At 40.2% G+C, this 17522-nt stretch overlaps 1 protein-coding gene across 1 annotated transcript in view; it reads right to left on the reverse strand.

Annotated features, from left to right (window-relative positions):
* FAM20C (FAM20C golgi associated secretory pathway kinase) overlaps positions 1-17522 on the reverse strand; it is a 305193-nt gene that overhangs the window by 271327 nt on the left and 16344 nt on the right. The window lies entirely within an intron of this gene.

Below are 17522 nucleotides of genomic sequence, written 5' to 3' on the forward strand. Positions count from 1 at the left end.
ATTTGGTCTTCCTCCAAAACCAAACTGTTTACACCCAATACATTATCAGTCCCTTTGCTGGTAGATCTGTCTGCATTCAAGGTTTAAGGAAATGCACTCCATATCTCTGAATACAAGACAAACAATAAAAAAACAGTATAAGAACTACAGCACTGATCTTATTGGATTCCCAAACCTAACCAAACATTAATGGCAATTTAATCTTTCAATAGCTCCTAGTTTTTCAGTAAAAGGGACCTTAAGCAGCCACAAGGCAGCATTTCTGTATGCACAACAGCAGGCTACATCTGGCTAACGGTGTATTCAGGAAGCTCGCTAATAGCATATTTCATGTACCGTCAGTCCTGGATGTCTCAGCACCCTCATGCACTGCATTCTCTGGGCCTGAACTGTTCTGCAAGACTCCCAACGCCTTAGCCTCTTTTGATTTGTATAAAGCATCAGGAAGTGATTTAACATTTTAATCCTTTAAGTTTTCAAGTGTGAGTGTCAGGTTCTTGCCTTCACAATAAATTAGCTGTAGTGAAATGCGTTTCGCTGACTTGTTAACCACTGTTTAAAATGCAGCGTCTGCTATGAGGTAAGATTTTCATTGAGGAATGGAATAAAACAGCTGCAATCCAGAGGCTCCAAAACTGGCTATGATTTGCAAACAAGTCAAAGGAGCCTATACACCAAGGGCCTGATGATGAGTTTGACGGACAGGTTACTCCATCAAAAACGTGACGGATGTCCCATACGCCGTATAACGAGTTCTATTATTTTCCATTGGATATGATGGAACTTGTAATGCGGCAGACGGAATATCCTCACATTTGTGGTGGAGTAACCAATCCGCCAAACTCGTAATCAGGCCCTAAGGAAATATGCAGCACATAATGCAGCACTCTTTATCTTAATTCAAAATACCTTTGTGAATTGGCCCCAAAACATCTAAAATGGAACAATAGGAGAATATTCATATATTTATAGCACAAATAGAAAGGACAGTTCCCTCTTTGCACTTCACTAATAATAGAGAGATGGCCATTTGTGGCCTAATTCACAAAGGCCTGTAACAGTATATGGAAGAGTACTCTTGGAGTAGTGTTTCTCATTCTTTAAAATGGTTTTGTGAATCGGCTCTTTGATTGCAAACTCCGATTGACAGACAGTTCAGTTGACGGACTTGTGACAATCCTAACACTTTGTTAATAACTTTCCTACTGTTACTCAGGACCATTAAGACTACTACAACTAACGATATTACTATTAATTCTATAACTGACACCACTAATAATACCACAAATAATAATAACAATAACAATATATATATAATAAATGGATCAGTAGCATTATGCATCCACAAATCACAATACCGCTGCAATAAAAATTAAAATATCAGGACTTCCTGTCACATGCCCAACACTGGACACAGTTCTTTGTAAATATCAAAAGTGAGAAAAGGTATATTATTCATGTAGAGGTTGCTGATGGTTAACAAATGCACTCTTACTGAAGTTATGCCATTTTAATTGCAATAAATAAAGTATGGTGCGTTTAACCAATTAATGGAACTCAGATTACCAGTCTTAAGAAGATGGAAGGCTGAGTGTGCCTAGCTGGGACTCGAGCCTGTGACCTACAGAGCACCACAGACAGGGTGGGATTGTCTATTCTACCACCTTCATATTTCTCCTGTAAGCTGTAGGATAAAGGGCTGGCGCCAGTCTAGTCACAACCTCCTGCAGTGTGGGGCTGCCTTGAACATTTATGCCTGGTTTCCACATGACCATGAACGTTTCTAACCAAGTCTTCTCCTGCCTCGCAATCAAAGTATGGAAACTCTATTTGAAAATAAAATATTAGACTGGAGCAAAAACACACCTAAGTCCACCATCTCTTCCACCTGTAACCCCACCAACCCCCTTCAGATTTCATGCAGTTTTCTTTTTCTGTATTCTTCAGTTCTAAGTGAGAATGTAACCTGTCTATGTTTCAGTGAAAATCACACTGACACCTCCGGTTGAGGTGTAATATAAATAAACGTTGCAATAAATAAATATATATATATATATTTTAAATAATTGTAGAGCAAATTCCCAGCAACTGTAATCCACAACTAGTGCAACAAGGACAGCCTCTATGGAAATGCAGAAACATGTCTGCCTTTCAATGATCCTGTCATTTTGATCTACCTTCCACTGGCATCACATCAGTGATGCAATGCTTGGCACGTGCAGAAACTTATCCCTGGCGCTCAAAGGTGCTAAAAGACCATACTAAAATGAGCCTTTGAGCTTCACCAAGGCCAATGAGGTTTCTCTCAAAACCTCAAAACTACAGCCTTTCTTTTGAGGTGTCATAACAAACCTGCTGTGGCCTCGTCACTGTTTGGGAGGTGGAACACGTGCACACTAATTGTGAACAAAGCCTTACTAGTTAATTGTTAACAAGCAGATCTGCCAGACAAAGGTCATTTGACTGTCTGCAGCTCTTGAGGCCAGTACACACTAGTATGCAAACAAACGGGGGAGTATGAGTAGAACGTAAACTGTGCAGTTCACTCGTGAACGTACAGCCCTCAGGGTGCTGTTGGACTGGCAAGTGTGCCCATGTAAATATGATACCTAGTGTAGGCATGCATAAGGGTGTCATCTACCACTGGGTGTCTAGATGCATTATTGCAAGCTAACTCTAGTTAACCTCTTTCCTTGTGTTTTTTTCCGCTTGCTCTTGTGTGCATTCTAACAAATGTGAGCAAAGGTCACCCTGACTGAAACCTGTTTATCTCTGTGGGTTGGAATCTTGATTAACTCGTTCCGTGCTCATGACGGAACCACGCCGTCATGAGCCACGGTTGCCGTGTGCTCATGACGGAGTGGTTCCGTCATGCTGCGGCCGTTGGCGGCCGCGCCGCCCACGCGGCGCTAATTCCCCGCCTGTGCGTGCGATTAGCGCTGTGGGCGGAGTCATGACGGAACCACTCCGTCATGAGCACAGCCCAACCGTGGCTCATGACGGAGTGGCTCCGTCATGAGCACCGCGCCACCGCGCTACCCCCCGCACCCCCCAGCGCTGCGGCGGAATTTCCGCCGCAGCGAAGGGGTTAATGTCCAAAAAGCCAGCTTCTCAATCACTTCAGTTCTGCTTTTAAGGGCAAAATGTCTAAGTGAGTAGTTCGTTTAGCACCAAGGCTCATCCTCTTTAACCCCTTCCCCGCTCATGACGGAACCGTTCCGTCATGAGCCACGGTTGGCGTGTGCTCATGACGGAACGGTTCCGTCATGACAATCCTGTTGGCGGCCGCTCCGCCTGCGCGGCGCTGTTTCCCCGCCTGTGCGGGGCGACAACGCAAATGGGCGGAGTCATGACGGAACCGTTCCGTCATGAGCACAGCTCAACTGTGGCTCATGACGGAGCGGCTCCGTCATGAGCACAGGCCCACCGCGCTGCCCCCCTGCCCCCCCCAGCGCTGCAGCGGAATGTCCGCAGCAGCGAAGGGGTTAAGATGCCTTTCTATCATGTAGATAAACAATACAATATTAAACAACAAGCACTGGCAATGCCAAAGGGTATGGCTTATAATTGAAAGTTCCTGTTCAGTTACTGTTGAGTTTAGGCACACAACGCATTGTTATAAGTCCTCTCTGATACTCATTTATGCACTCATGCATTCATCCATTTGCCCACTGATTCAGTCTTGCATAAACCCACTTACCCTTTCACAATAACACAAACCTTACAAGCATATACATAGTAAATCAGAACGATAAAAGTAGAAAAAAGAAGACTCACCACCACACCATAAATTATATGCTTGCAATAAAAAAACTGAAATAGAACATAACAGTAGGAGTCCATCTTTGATATTGCACATAGTTTAGCATTGTTTTAAAGTCCCAAATTGGCCACCACATTTAGAAGCAATGTTTTTACCATCTTAGAATGATAAACAATGATACACTATGTGCACTGCCATTCCAAGACTGACTGCCTGGTTATGAAGCAGTGGCTGTGTGGGATATGGCTTATTGCAGATGAAATGAGAAGCAAGCTAGGGGCCCTGCAGCACAGAATGGGATGCTGAAGTACACTCTAAAATAATAGTAATATAAAAGATAAAGGAGACTGAAAGACATAAACAGTGACCTATAAAAAGAGAAATATATATGGCCCTGTTGAAGGCTACAGCCGAAACGCATAGGCTATTCCACGCTGCTGCACTTGGTGTTATGACCTAAAAAAACAATACATTTGGAAGAATGGAACTGAATGTGCCGCGTCTTGTTTTACACGCCACTTGGATGTGAGGCTGTTTGGCGTGGAAATAAACGGACTGTCTATGCATATATTTATATATATGTATTAATTTTGTATTGATTTCTTTTTATTACAACACCCTGACAAACAATGAAATCTTAAAAGTCTTCCTAAGGAGGTCTATCTAGCAAGGATTAGTACAGTTCAAATATTCTAACACCAGGTTTCAAGTTTTTGAATGTATTGAGATTCCATCTAACAAAATACCTGTTTCCAGGTTTTAATGCATTTCAGAATAAACATCAGGCCAGCTCATTTTGTTGGAATTTTTCATATCATATCAGATGTGTGGAATCTAATACAACTATTTTACATCAACCAGTGCGGGCCTATATCCTTTTACATTGGCTTGCCACAATAACCAACTCAGGCTTACAGTGTTGAACATAAGAATTAACAAAAGGCAAACATCATGCAAAATTACAAATATATACAAAATCATAGGTAGCAAAACCAAATACCACACATTCTAAAGCAGGTAAACAAGGATTTTCACAGTGAAGATCTTCTTCTCCAGGGTTTGTCTGTAGCGGCGACCAAGACGCTTGCCTACTACAGAAAAATGTGAGATTCTATGTACTGAAAAAACTGACTATAACCTTTAACACAGTGTAATAAATCCATATTTAAAGACCTATTCACTTCAACAAAAAACTTTCCAAAGCCAGGCTTACTGCTTTTGTCACAACTTTTCATAATAAACAGTTTTTATCATTGGCTTTCCATCATAACGTACTTCTGCCCACTGTATTAAGCATAAGCTTTCTCATAAGGCAACTATCAGGCACTCAAGCTTAAATTTACGTATATTTAAAATTACAATTGACAAAGCCAAATACAACCCTCCTTACGACAGGATAACCAGGGTCACCACAGTGCAAATCTTCTAAGCCCAGGGTTTGTTAAAGTGGGTAGCACACACCAAAACACTTCCCTACTATGGTAATTTGTGAGATTACATGTAAAAATATACCTGTATACATCCTATAAAACATTGTAAAAACCATTCACTCAGAGAGGCCTATTTTCTATGACAAATCATTATCACTATAAATAAGTGAAGCCTACTGCCTTTGTCCTAAATTTTTACTAACAGGTCAGACATAAAGCATTGGGCCTAACATTTCCCACTGAATCAAGTATTGTCTGTTGTCTTTACCATTGGTTGCTCACCATAACCAAATCAGGCCCACTAGATTTAACATAAGGTTTTCCATAAAATAACCATCAACATTCAGTCATAAAATACAAATATAGACACAATTACGGGTGGCAAAAACCACAATCTTACTAAAAATGCCTAACAAGGATTATGACAGTACAAATCTACTAACCCCTGGGGTTGTCGGGGGGGGGGGGGGTAACCATCACAAAAACTCTTGCCTATGAGAGCAATCTGTGAGAGTCCATGTAATAAAATACACGGTACAGGCTTTAGCAGAGTATAATAACAACTCACCCTTAACCTCTTCTATGCCCATGACGAGACTATCTCGTCATGGACCCCGCCCGCTAATGAAAGGCCCGGCACAGGAGGGGGAAAGGGCGGGGCACTGAAGAGGTTAAATATCTATTGGCTTTAACCTATGCTTTCTATAATAAATATGTCAGACCTACTGTCTTTGTCAATGTCAATATATCTTTATTCGATTTTACATAAATATCACAAAGTAACACAATGCAATTTATCATAAAAAGATAAAATATAATATAACAGATTAATAAAGCTTGGAGCATTGATACAAACCAGAGAGGATCATATCTCCTCGCAATAAAAACCTCTGCAATAAAGTGCATTTACAAGAAGGGAAAACATCTCCACTAATATAAAGGCAGCAAGCTCATGTACTATCCTGATAATCTCCCATCAACCTTGAATGGATTTCCTACAGTTTACTGACATTTTAATGAATACGCCACAGCAAACATCTGGACTGCCTAACAGCTGAAGATACATTAAGGCATCTTTGCATTTCTTGAAGGCAAGTGGCTTTAGGATGTGTTTGAGACAGCATAAATAGAATCATCCATAAAATGCACTGCCTTTGTCATAACTAAAGAATAAACATATAAAGCTGCCTATAGCCTTGATTGTTGGATGGAACCATAACCATCTCAGTACTGCTGTATGGAACGTATGATTTCCTCCAAAGCAAAAAGTGCAATGTAGGCACTCCTTCAGCAGAAGCACAGCATAACTGTCTAATCATAGGCTGTACTAAAAATAATAAACATGGGGATGGCACCAAAGTCCATCTCTCAGTAGTGCTTCTAAATGATCATTTACTACTGATCACATATGTTTACTTTAAAGTTATTCTTTTTCTGAACAGAATACTCATAGTCAATGACATAATTATGGAGAAGCACTCTCTACATAACATAGTTTAAATTTTTGAACAGAGATTATTCCGATTCACTGTCATCATGACATATATCTGAAAGAATAGCTTTTAAAATGTTCATTATACCGGAATGAAAAGGTATTCGGAGAACATCTTGAGTTGAAAATATTGAGTTGCAGAAATATCGAGATTTTAATATCATGACACAGAAATATCGTGTGCAAAAGCCAATTTTTAAGGAAAGAAATATCGTTTTTTAGAGTTTACATACTATTTCAATTGTATGTTTTATATAGAATGTGTAATTGTTGTTAATACTTTTAAATACACTTTGTAATTTTAAGTTATTTATATTTTTAAGGTAACAGTAAAATAGTAATTTATAGTGTCAAAAGGGAATGTGAGGTTTCTAAGGGTACACAGTGAGAAGTTAATTAAGTATAATGTTTTTCCATTAATATTAATTATTTTATTAAGTATGTAAATTGGGTAAAAAATATTTTTGTAAGTTATATTTTAGGTGCGTGTTGCTGGATTTGTAGGGCATAGGGTGGGAAATGTATTAGATAATAATTTATTAATTATTAATAATTGATCAATTGTGAATCAATGAATTGCTAATTATGTAAGTTTTGTAATTATTATAATTTTGTAATTTATATGTAAGGTGCGGGTTGTTGGGTTTGTAAGGGTATAGGGTTGGAAGATAATTACATAATAATTGGTCAATTCTTATTTACTTATAAATTTTTAATTAATTAATTAATTGTTAATTATGCGGTTTGTTGGGTTTGTAGGGGTATAGGGTGGGAAATTAATTATAAATTATTTATGCAGTGTAATAGTAACTTTTACCCCTCCAGAGTCTAATACTTTCCTTACTGTTGCACCGACTGGAGTGGGAATATTAAATGTTCCCCCTCCTGAGCCCAACGCTTTCCCTACTGTTGCACAGACTGAAGTGGGAAAAGTACATTTTACCTCTCCTGAGTCTAAAGCTTCCACTACTGTTGCACCCACTGGAGTGGGAATAGTAAATTTTACCCCTCCTGAGAACTAGTATGTTTTTGAGAATTTAAAATATTATTTTTTCATTAGTAATGTTTGTAGTATATCACATATTTTGAGTAAAATTTTGTCTTTTATATCATTTACTTTTACTTTTTTATGCACAAATAGATTGGTATGTTTTTTTTTAAAAAAAATTCCAGTTTATTAATTTATTGTACATATAAATATATATATATATATTTTCAAACGGCACACCTCCCAAAATTCCAAAGGAAAGCGCAGGACCACACACAGTGTTCTACAGTCAATAAAGTTTAATGCGGCAACGCGTTTCGACCTGAAAAGTTCTTTGTCACAGCCAATTGTGTATACTTGTTATATTATTAAATGTAGAAAAACAGTAAATTATAATATGAATTAAAATTATTATTTTACTAATAGAGTTACATTATATATGTGTAAATTAAACATACACGCATGAATATATATGTGTATGTGTTTTTGTAAATAAGTTTATTTTTATTTTATATATTTTTAATTATTTAAATATATTTAACATACATTATATTACTGTTGCATGTTAATATACTTAGTCCCATATTATGATGTCGGTCGGAGTTGCCTCCGACAGACACCGTCTTGATGTGGAAACTGACCGGCCGTAGGTCAGTGGTTCTGAACACCGTATTTTGATGCAACCCCACATGGTGTGGTCGCAATCTCCCATGTCTCTATGGGAGCTTGTGCAGCAGGCGGAAACCGCCCGCAGCACAACATCCCATACAGAAATGGAAGTTTGTGTAAATCCCTGCGAAGTTTGTGTAAATCCCTCGGAAAGCTCGACATGGAATGCATGTCAGAAACCGACATCATAATCCCGACAGCAGAAATGCTGTCTGCACAGGATTATGGTGGGTTTCCAATAGGCCTGGGGGGTAAATTCCGTTCCGCTCGCGGAATTTGCGGAATTTGGGTAATTTCGCGTTCTGTGGAGAACGCGAAATTGCCCAAAATTCTGCTTTCTCAAAATGCGCGTTCTAGAGATATTTCTCCCCGAGCACGCAAACAGCGATTGTGAACAGGAAAAAAGCATCGCGAACAAGCAATTACGCGTGTTCACGGAATTTCTGCGTGTTCGCGGACATTTTTTACCGTTTCGCGGAGATTTGCGTAACGCGATTACGCAAATTCCACCCACCCCTAGTTTCCAACTGGCCAACGAGCTCCATGAGCCCGTCGGAAGCCAGCCGGAATGACCGGCTGGTTTGAATTCTGACCGCTGTAATCCTAATACGGTGGTCGGAATTCAAACCAAGGCTTTCCGACCAACTTCCTAATGAGGGCCTTAACATTTACTATGTTTAACTGCATATGTTTAAGAAAAACAATATTTTTGTATATATTTTTCAATATTAGTGTAAACAGGTTTTTTTTTCGATATTTTTGTACTTACCATTATATGTATGATATTTTTGACACAATATTTTTGTATCACGATATTTAGGGTTCCGATATTTTGTCAGTGAACCAAATGAAAAAATAGGAAACTATACAAAGCATCCAGAGCTGTTACCAACATTATTTTGTTAGCCAGCTAATCCATGTCACACAGTCCATCTACGTCTGTAGACCTTGACAGCCATTATCTGGTCTAGCTGAAACATGGCTACTTGGATTTTTTTCTGTTTCTAGTCGAAGGGGATACAAAACATGATCTGATAACATGCCTAATATTTAGCCTGCTAATTCCTTGATAATACTGAGCACCACTGTAAAATAAAGACATTTATGAATGCATCACTTTCTTTAATCACACTTTTTGGTCTGCTTTGGGATCATCAATGATCAGTAAATAAGATATACTACTTGTGGGCCGATTCCGATCCGGGTTGGAAGAGCACCGAACGTGATCCGGCCGGAAAAACTACGAGCCGTACGCTCCGCCCGACTCGTACAGCTGTACGAGCGAGCAAGTACGATGCGAGCTACGTGGAATTCACTGACAGAGTCGTTTCCGGGTCCGAACTGCTCTGTACGTCTCGGTCGGAAGCTAACCGTGGCATGCAATGGATGCGATTTACGACCGAGCCAGTACGATGCACGTGTCGGACAGCCTGTGGGAGCCAGAGTGTCCGCCTCGCAAAACGTCCGGGTGGTTGCCTTTGGGGGTCCGCGTCAGACCCACTGTCACCCGCAGCCCTATGACTCGGACACAGGGGGAGACCCAAGGGTCCCCCCAACACAGGCATGTACGGTGCGGATGGCACTGACGCGTACCCACTGTAGGGGCCGTCCTTGCGTGAGACGTACCCATTCAGTCAATGGGAGCCCATGTACGCGTTATACGACTGGCTCCCGTTGACTTCTATGGGAGTCCGACCGAACCAAGTCTGGCAGCATATGGCCGCATTGTACTCGCTCGGTCGGACTGCAGGACTCTGGCTCGGTCGGAAAACACTCCAGATCCGGCTCAGTCAGAGTGCTTTCTGACCCAGATCGGAATCGGCACCTAGATGTATCTACTGGCTATTATCTATCAATTGGTCTGTCATTAGTCTCTGAAAGACATTTATACTAATTTGTTTATGATGATTGTCTGTATATGACAGGCACATAAATCATAGAGGCTAGAAGATATGGTTCAAAGAGTCTATGTTACATTGTACATCAGTTTTCAATAGAGTCTTTGTAGCAAATTACTAGCTTATTCTAACTCCTCTGTTCCACATGAACATTATCACCAGCGGTATCTCCGAACCCTTCCAGTATTCATTGTTTTCAGTTTGTGGCATTGAATTTTAAACATAATACACTTTTCCTCTTCGCAGCGTTTCTATGAAGCATGCATGAATATTCATACAAAAATTGAAGACAGCCTATCAAGCAGATTTAGTATCAGTCCTATCAACTTCCTGTTCTGTACCTTGCAACACTCTACCTCCATTACACTATTTCAAACTTTCCTCACAGCAATCAACCACTGCTGCTGTACGTATTTCTGAACCACACCCAAGAAGTTAAAAACTAATGGTAGGCTCAGAGTGCTGGAGACAGAATGAATAGGAAAGGTAGAAGCAGCAGGCAGAAACCTTATCGTTATTCAAGTTCAAATGCTTGGTAGAAGAGCGGAGGCTTCATGTTTTTTTTACTTGGAATTATTTTACCTTCCTTCATGGAAAAAATATAGCAGAAGTTGGTTTCAGAAGGATGAGCCTTGACTATGCAAGGATTTTCCCTGAAACCTTTGTATCGTGACAACAGCAGTATGAAACAGCTTTGGGAGGCTAAACTGAGGGTCTGGTTGGGAAGTATTGATTTTGAATAGCATTGCCATGAAAAGGCTGTATGAACAAGGTAGAGAGCTGTATGATCAACACACGATTTATTTGGCAGCCCCTAAAGAGACTTCACTGCAGACATGAGGAGTATACATCTTTCTGCAGTATTTGAAGTGCACTAGTTATGTTCACTGGAAGGCCACTCTTTTGCATCATTTGTTGTACTAAAGGGCCACAGCACGTCCAAGGGCATTTCTCATGATGTTTTCTAAAGCAATACTTCCTCCATGCCTAGCTGTGATCACTATGGGCATCATTATGATGAAGTCCGCCCGACACTATAGTAGATTGGAACCGACCGACCATAGGTCGGTGGTTCTGACCGCACAATTTGGATGTGACCACCCTATCGTCGGTCTGAAGCATCCATTTTACAATGGGAGCTTGTGTAGTGGGTGGAAAAGGCCTGCAACATAAGTTGCCATTGTGAAATGGGTGCCTTCCACACGGTGCAGGGATGTTTAGGGGGCACCGTAGGTGCCCCCCAGGACTCATAGCATAGTCAATGCCCCCCAAAGTCACTTTATGACTTTCAGAAAGGCCTACATGGAAAGGATGTAGGAAAGTGCAATCATGATCCCGGCTCCGCCATCATTATGGGCTTATGATGCTTTGCGAAGCTCTAACGGGTTCCTTGAGCCCATCAGAAGTGCAGCGAACGGTCCTTCTGCCTGCCCTCTGCATCGTAATGCGGCAGGCGGAGCGCAATGGTACATGTCAGGCGGACTGCAACTGACGTTTGGTCGGTTGCGGTCCATCTGACATCGTAATGAGGCCCTACATTCTTAGCTTTGCTCACCGAGAGGCACCTAGTTGAGATAGAGTTTATTATCTTCTCAGAACTCTTTCACACTCATTGATAATACTATAGCCAGGTCAGAACACACTGTTTAATTCAAACGAGGAACAGGAGATAAGAAAGGCCCTGATGTATGCATTAATCTTCTTAAATGCAGCAGTTTCATCTACCAACCAATTTGTGGAAGAGTACTGGCCAAGGAGGGACAAATAATATGTGCAGGTCACCTCTATCACCTTTGATTGACCTGGCCCAACCCACTGTTAGCCACACACTTCCTGTGTATCTTCAAGAATAGTTTTCAAAAACATCGCATTGACACTTTCGAAGTGTTTAGCAAACAAACTCCACAGTTAATGGAACAAATGAGCAAAAGACAGATGTAGTTGTTTTTTTTCGAAATGCAAACTAGCTCAATTTCGATATGCAATTACACCTACACGAAGAGAGCGGAGATATAACCTGGCCAAGCACTATAACATTACTCAAGCATTACAAGCGTAAGTGGATTATTTTATCAACCTTTTGTATTTAAAGTTAAACCACCTAAGCCAGGCATTGCAGAGTAACACATTCCCAGACATACAAAAGCCACACAGCTCTTTTCAAATATCCCACGTTGAGCTGTGGCCCCCGGGGAGCTTTACACTGCCTTAAAAATGTTGCACACCTATTTCAAAATATCCAATTTTAAGCTGCTCTGCGTTAGATCTCTACTTAAGCAAGTTTAGCTCTGCAAACATACTCTGTTTTCAGAAACAAAGGCGGGACTTCACCCTAGAAAAGGAGTCTCAAAGGACATGCAACATTGTACGCCCATAAAACACACTTTGGCCCTGATTCAGCGGGGGTACGTTTCCGAGTTCTATAGAATATACTGCACCCAATAATTACCGAGTGGAATAAAGGCCTCATCCTTTGAGCAATTTTGGCAGGTCAAAAGTGGCAGAATTTAAAAGGGAAATGGTACAGTGTCAAGCATATTTTAGTGCAGGAAGCACCAAAATATGCCTGTTTTTCCCAAAAACACAGAATCAATTATTTGTATATCAACTAATAAATTCCAAATCCTGGGGAGTCAGATTTAACTGGTGCAATAAATTACATCTTCCATGGCTTTCGACCCCAGAAAAAATCTTTTTTAATCTCCAGGTTTTAGATACTGTAAAATGTTAGACTAGTTGAATTATGCAGCATTTCATAATGCAGTTTTAAAAACACAAATTCGAATTTTAATATTTTATATACAGTTGAAAAGAAAATTGTGAACCAGCACCTAGTTAACGTAAAAGAATGAACTTTGGATATGGGTGGTCGTTGCCCTTTTGAGAGACACATTTTCAATGTGAGCATGCAATTACACCTGCAAGGGGAGTGTGGCTTCATTCAGTACAACTGAAGGTCTAGAGGCCTAAAAGAATGAGCTCAGTCAATATGGCTTGCAGTCGGTGTTTTCAAATAGTGCATATACACAAACTAATATATATTGAAATTGTATGAAAATACAACAGATCTTTCCATCCCATTGTTTCATATATTGTTTTAAGGTCACCCTCGAGAGTTACCCCGTCAAGGAACATCCCCAGGCAACATACTTCCCTCTCACTGACCATTGGTATGATCTATGCCGCCCACAATCTGACTTCTGGTATTTAACACATTATGGGCACGATTCAGAAAGCCATAAAAAGCAAATCAAAAACTGGCATCCATATGGTTCCATTTTTGTTTTGGGCACATTTCTGAAATGTTAGGAATTTGCAAAGATTTCCGGGAGGACTGCTGTAAAATGGTAATTCTCATACATTCTTAAGCCAACATATGTGTGAAAATTTTAGCAGATGGAAATGTAATATGTATTAGTTTCCCCACGCAAAAATTGTCCTCAAAATATTTTTTTAAACTTTTTTTTCTCCATGAAGAAAATATGTCTACCAAAGTAGAAACATCTTCCCTTACACACCCATCAGTTTTGAGGTTCCCCTTCACTTCAAACCTAAAATTCTGTAACTGGGAGAAGAACATTTAAGGGCCTTTCCAGGGTGGAGTTGAACGTATAAAATGTTATTGAATACCCACATAGTTATGAATTTTTAGGTGTCCATCAACTTTTAACATTAGCAGATTTAGTCAGATGTAACTTCTACAGTAGTAGTGTACTTTCATTAGAGCAAATCTCTTTTAAGGTTAAAATTTCACATTTTCTGATTCCCAGAAGCATTAGTGGGATAGTGACCTCCCAAACTGCAAATTTGCACATCTAAGGTGCACTCAGTTTTGTAATAGTAAGTGTGACTCTTGCCAGCATAAACTATAACCAGGATGTGTGTTTGAGGTAACTTTCTTCCATCCTAAGAAATGTAAACAGATGTTGGATAAGTTAACCTCTTGAGTGCCCATGACGAGCTGGTCTCGTCATGGGCCGCGGTTGCGCTGTGCCCATGACGAGACCAGCTCGTCATAAACCCCGCCCGCTAATGAAACGCCCGGCACAGGGCGGGGAAAGGGGCGGGCACTCAAGGGGTTAAGGTCTGTATTTATTGTACCTCTTTCCAAAAGCCCTGTAGGGACTCGGGAGAAAAGAATGCAAGGGCACATAATAAACTAGGTTTCTAATTAACTTTATATAAATATAAGGAAATATTTAAGGTTTTAGAAATTTCAACATTTTGATTATAAAAGAAAAGGTGGAACTTGGTGCCTAGTAAGAGGAAGGATAGAGTTTTCTATTTGATATAACTTGATTTTAGAAGAGTGAACAGTATCAGAGCATCAAAAATATGCCTGTGAGAAGGGTGGAAGAAGTTAGCTGGAAAATATATGTTACTTATTACTGTTCATGTTTGTTTTTAAATTGTAGCTAAACATATGCTTTAAGGTGGATTTATTTATAGCTACAAATCTAATGACAAAGTCCAAAGCTGAAGAAAATGTACCTCATTTTTACTCATTTTCACTACTGTCAAATACGGCTGGCCAAATGATACAATATATTCTAGTTTACAATCATCACCACTTTTGTTCAGAAAGTTTCTTTTCATTACCTTAACATCTTTAATTTTAGCACACGTTCTATCAAGAGGAGCACCGTGCATTTTAGTATGATATGAGCAATGCTGCAGCATGCCTCCTTCTCTATTGCAAAGGCACGTTGGGTTAATTCCGAATATTTTTGTTTGAAGTCACCTCCAGCTTCAGTGTTTCATGCACTCAGAGACACTTAGCTGCGGTTGGGCAAGTTATAATCTGGGAACACCAAAAAAAGAAAAGCCAACTGTTTTGAAGCAATGCCTTCTGGCCTTTTTATAGAAACCTGTGCACTATAATTACAGGGGATATAAAAGAATTGGATATCTGCCTCGTGGAACGCGCCTACTTTTTATCGTCATCTTAAATCATGAAGCAAAAAATAAACCCTGAAGACATACAAATGCACGAACTTTAATTAAGCTGTTACATCACCAAGCTACTTCTAAGTTATTTTAAAGTGGTCTGAATTACCATAAATTAATGTCAATGAAAACAGTGGCTTTCTCAGTTCACCTTTTCTTCAGGTGAACTGTTTGCTAGTGCTTATCTACCTCTGGGCATGTCTTGCTTAATTTCATCTAAAATCATTATAGTAACAGCTAGCTTTTTATTTAATGCTTCATATATAACACTTCTGCCATTTTTATGCACTGTAAATAACAGCTGTTACCATTATTCGATTTATGGTGATCAATTTCCCAACCTTGAAAGGATGGAAGGCTAAGCCTAGGCGAAAATTTCGTTCCGTTCGCTGAAATTGCGATAATTTGACATTTTCGCGTTCCGCGGAAAGCGCGAAAATGTCAAAATTTCCGCATTCCGCAGCTTAGCGATAATTTGGTTCTTGCTCGCGCTGTAAAATAATACATTCTCGTGCGCGTGCGATCGCCTTACCTGAATCCCTGCGTTCGCCGACAAGTTTTCTTGATCCGGTCGCGTTCTCCATGAGATGTTGTATTGTTTTTAGCCATTTGCGCTGTCTCGCGACAGTTCGCGCCCGCAGTGACGTCATGCGTCGCACGATCACATCTTTCTTCTCGCGATCATGCACCGCGAGACAACTGAAAACAAGATGGCCGCGCCCGCGAGCATCCACATGGGTAAGTTGGCGAGCCGCAACCATGCAGAAAATCTCGCGAACATGCGGGAAAAAAACTTCCGCATCTTCGCGATATTTCCGCGTGTTTGCGATAATTTTTAACATTTTCGCGATAATTTGCGAAAGTGGATTTCGCAAATTCCGCCCACCCCTAGCTGAGCCTACCTTGCCTCATTTGTTAGTAACAAACAACTGAGCCATCCTCCAGGACACACGTGGAAATTACCTCACAGATCCTGTGCTCCCTCCACAAGGAGACTTGATGCCTCTAGACATTTGAAACTAGAATAGCATAAGACGTCATAACACACTGACTTTCGCCCCGATGAAGTCACAGGAAGTAGGGAAAATACAGAAACATGGTAAGTGCAAGTGTGATAAATAATTCCAAAACCTTACCGGGGCAAGAAAGGGGCGTGCTAAGGAACTGTGAGATGTAGGATAGGATTGTTGTTGCAGCCCATGATGATCACTAAATGATGCCCCTTTCTCAGTTACCATGTCACAGAATGTATGTCCATCACTTCAATCAATCAATCAATCAAGCATTTGTATAGCGCGCTACTCACCCGGAAGGGTCTCAAGGCGCTTCACTTCTTTGTGTGCCACTGTGGGTGGAGGGTCCACAGAAGTGCATGTATGTCTACTCCGAGGGTTGTTACTCTTAGGACAGCTGGGCGTCCCAGGGACACATTGATCACTAAAAGATTTCATGGGTTTCCAGGGCAACCCCTGGTGACAACTACCACACATCTATGCCTTCACAATTGCACTATTCGCTTTGTCACAATTCCAATACATAAAATAACTGATATTCTTTCATAAAAAATAATTGTAAACAAAGATTTAAATCAGGAAAAGTTAGCTATGTATGAAATTTTTCACAAAAACACCTGGAACCTTCAAAGGTAACACACAATATTTTTGGAAATCAATTTACAAACAGGTAGGTTGAGACAAACAATGTTGTTAATACAACTGAAACAAATGCTGTTTCTAAAAGTAGTCAATTGCTTGAATTTCGGTATGTACCAGTTACAAAAAAAGGATAGTTCAGAAAAGATTATTGTTAAGGATGTCAAATTCGAACACTAAAGTAGGTCAGAACTTGCAAGTCCTCACATGCCCAGGGCTAGCACAGAGTACAGTAATCTGAAACAGCACCATCTACATTCTATCACGTCTTCTTCACTTCATACTTTTTGAAACAATATATCACCTATAGTTTATAGTATCACTAAACAACAAATTGACAGGACAGGCACGAAAGAATACGAATGATTAAAATTAAATTAGGGAGAACATTAACAAGCATGTAACGCAGTAGGGAAGAATCGAATTACCATGAGACCAGGCTCTATAGGACCTAGGCAGTTTTCTACCAAGTTTTCCTGCCCTTGAAATTACCAATACCAGGAGCATTGGTAAATCCAGGGGCAGAAATACTGATTACAGGATTTTCGTGAATAACAAGTGAAAATTGTGTTTTCACAGTCATTGTGCATGATTTAGCCTGGTGTATGAAAGCAATTTATTAATTAGAGTAGATGGGAGCACACCACAAGTAATAAAGTCATCAACCTGTTAGGTCCAGTCAA

This window comes from Triturus cristatus, chromosome 10, assembly GCF_964204655.1.
Source record: "Triturus cristatus chromosome 10, aTriCri1.1, whole genome shotgun sequence".
Lineage (NCBI taxonomy): Eukaryota > Metazoa > Chordata > Amphibia > Caudata > Salamandridae > Triturus > Triturus cristatus.